The 2,943-nt window shown below is 43.7% G+C and overlaps 1 protein-coding gene across 1 annotated transcript in view; it reads left to right on the forward strand.

Annotated features, from left to right (window-relative positions):
* Positions 1-2,943, forward strand: part of LOC138197894 (myosin heavy chain, fast skeletal muscle-like) — a 185,916-nt gene that overhangs the window by 73,329 nt on the left and 109,644 nt on the right. The window lies entirely within an intron of this gene.

The following is a 2,943-nucleotide window of genomic DNA, read 5'->3' on the forward strand; positions in this document are numbered from 1 at the left end:
AGCACGTAAGTGGGTGAATATTAAGGAAAGTGAGGGAGTGTGGAAACTTAAGGGAATCGGGGGGAGGGAGAGGGTGGAGGGCGCCTATAAATCAATACAGGAAATTAAACTCTGATAATAGGAGAACCTCAATTAATCTTTCAACAGCACCAAATGTCACATCTGTAAACCTCACAATTCAACCCGGTTATGTAACAAAAAGACCTAAATAATATTCAAAACTGATATAGAGTTATTGTGAATCCTGTGACACAAAGGCCAAAAAATAAAACTGGCATCGCAACCGAACATCGAAATTTATAAAAAGGAAAAAAAAAAAAAGAAAAAAAAAATTACTGAAACATTACACAAACTGTACAGTGACATCCATTACAACAGGTAGAAAAAGGAGAGGGGGGAGGGCATGACAATTTGGTGTGGCGATAACATTATTCATAAGATACAGTCATATGAACTGCAATGAGTAAACAAAACAAGGAATTAAATGTGGGATATTACATGTGACCAGCTGTCAAGCTCAAGATTTGTTCTGTAACATATGAAGTCTTGACCGACACTTAAAATCTTCATAAGGCTGTTTTACCTTACTATCAAAATGCTTTGTTATTCACATAACCGTTAACGTATAAAATAGTTCCAAAAGAATGAAAATCCCCTCCCCGGAAAACAAAACAAAAACAAACAAACAAACAAACAAACAAAAAAAACCAAAATGTTGCGGGTTTCTCTTAAAACAGGAGTTGTACTACACCCAGTGCTGCCTCTTTTTTATTACTATTTTTTTTTTTTTTTTTTTGGTAACAGAGGAGAGAGAGAAGCCCTTGCCCGATTGACCAAAGAACTAAGAAAAAAAAAAAAAAAACTCATCGTGGGTTGTTTTTTTTTTTACCAGAAGGTATTAAAAGGATGGGTAAAGGGGAGAGCATGCCTTCTATGCTCACAATCAAAATACAGGTGTGATATGACTCACTCCACCCGCCCACCCGTGAAGCCCCGCAACAACCCCCTCCCCTACCTCCCCACCCTACCCACCTCCCCCCCCCCCAAAAAAAAATAATAATAATAATTTCAAACCAACTTGAGGCATGACGACACCACACAGAGAGAGACACGGATACAAATATAATTCCCTCCTCTCCTCGAACTGAAAAGGTGGCCGTGCACCAACTTTAGAGAGACACAGGAGGAGTAGCATTATTACATTGCTGAACTTGGTATTTTTGGTTTTGGTACAACTGAAGGTTGTGGTGTGTTGCCTCGGGCTCACTTCGATGTTTCGAGATGGGGGTGGTGGGGTGAGTGGGGGGTGGGAGGGGGCGAGGGGGTGGAGATCTCGGTCGAACCCCCCACCCCACCCGGTGTGTGTGTGTGTGTGTGTGTGTGTGTGTGTCACTGGCTGGTGGAAGCACCCAGTCTCTATAATGCTCACACACAAAAAAAAAAAAAAAAAGGTCAAAGGGCACCAGCCAGTGAGCGACTAAGACATCCCAAGAACACTGTACACACGCCCACACAGAGATAACACACATCATAGAGATACATGATGCACTTCTTCCTTTTTGGTCTGACTGTAATAATTATACCCTTTATTCTTTTTTTCTTTCTTTCTTCCTTCTTTTTTTTGTTTGTTGTTTTTTTGTTGTTTTTGTTAATAAAAATGAAGCTAAAAACTCGGAAGGTTAAATGAAAACAAGATCACGCCTAGAAGTCCTACATGCATGGAAGACAGTCACGTTTCTAAATTCATGTCACGTTTGTCCCAATAACACATCGATGCCCCACAATCTTTCCACCCTTCTTTTTTTTTTTCTTTTTTTTTTTTAATCGTCATTTAGATCCTTTGTTGAGCTAATATTTGGTGGTGGCTGGTGCATTCTTGGTGAAACAGCATTAGAAAATAGCCTACAATCAAATAAACTAGTGGACAGAAAGCAAGAAGTAAAGTCTACAAGCCATCTACCAACACCCTCTATTGGTTAGCAACAACAAAAAAAACAAAAAAAAAAAAAAAAGGGCTATTAGTTAGTTACATCCACTCAACCAAAGATATTCTCCTCTCTGCCCTTTCTTCTTCTTCTTCTTCTTCCTCCTCCTCCTCCTCCTCGTCTTCCTCCTCTCACCAGCCCTATTATCACTTATCCCGCCTGGTTTGGAACAGTGATCCCCTTAACTACCCTTTCACAGGTAGAGACACCCATAACAAGGATGCTAACTTTTGTGCTTGACACGTCTAGTTATGTCAGCTCACCAGGAAAACGACTGAAAAGTTGCGAGGTGTGTGTGTGTGTGTGTGTGTGTGTGTGTGTGTGTGTGTGTGTGTGTGCGTGCGTGCGTGCGTGTGTGCGTGTCGTGGAAGGGTCCGGCGCGAGCGCCCTCAAGTTGTTCGCTTTGAAATCTCCCAACAGAAATGCGACGTCGAGCGATAAGAGGACCGGAAGATGCGGCGAGCGTCTCGTGTCGAGAGTCGGCAGAGAGGGGGAGGGGGTGTGTGTGTGTGTGTGTGTGTGTGTGTGTGTGTGTGTGTGTGTGTGTGTGTGTGGATCTCGGCGGAGAACGGGATGCGTCCGACGACTGCTGGGGCAGCACTTTGGTACGAGCGAGGCGAGCGGAGCTCCCCGGTGATCCGTATCCACGGTTTGGCCGTCAAACGCCGAAGGCTTCAAGAGATGCAGGCAAATCACACACAGTTTTCCAAAGCAAAGGGTTTGAGTGCAGAGGTCAACGGCACGTGGACAAGCTGTGTGAGTACTGTGTGAAGTTAACGTGCATATACACATAATGTACAGACATCATGACCGTCTACGCAGCTGGGTCAGTGGTTTTTTTTCAAAAAGTCCTTGATAGTAAAGATGTCGCGGCGAGCTCCCTCTCCCCCCCCCCCCTCTTTTTTTTTTGTTTTGTTTTTTGTTTTTTTTTGGTCCCCCCCCCCCCCCTCCCTCCCCG

The sequence above is a fragment of the Embiotoca jacksoni genome, unplaced genomic scaffold (genome assembly GCF_022577435.1).
Source record: "Embiotoca jacksoni isolate LCO1_2020_lvr unplaced genomic scaffold, fEmbJac1.0.p SCAF_15, whole genome shotgun sequence".
NCBI lineage: Eukaryota > Metazoa > Chordata > Actinopteri > Embiotocidae > Embiotoca > Embiotoca jacksoni.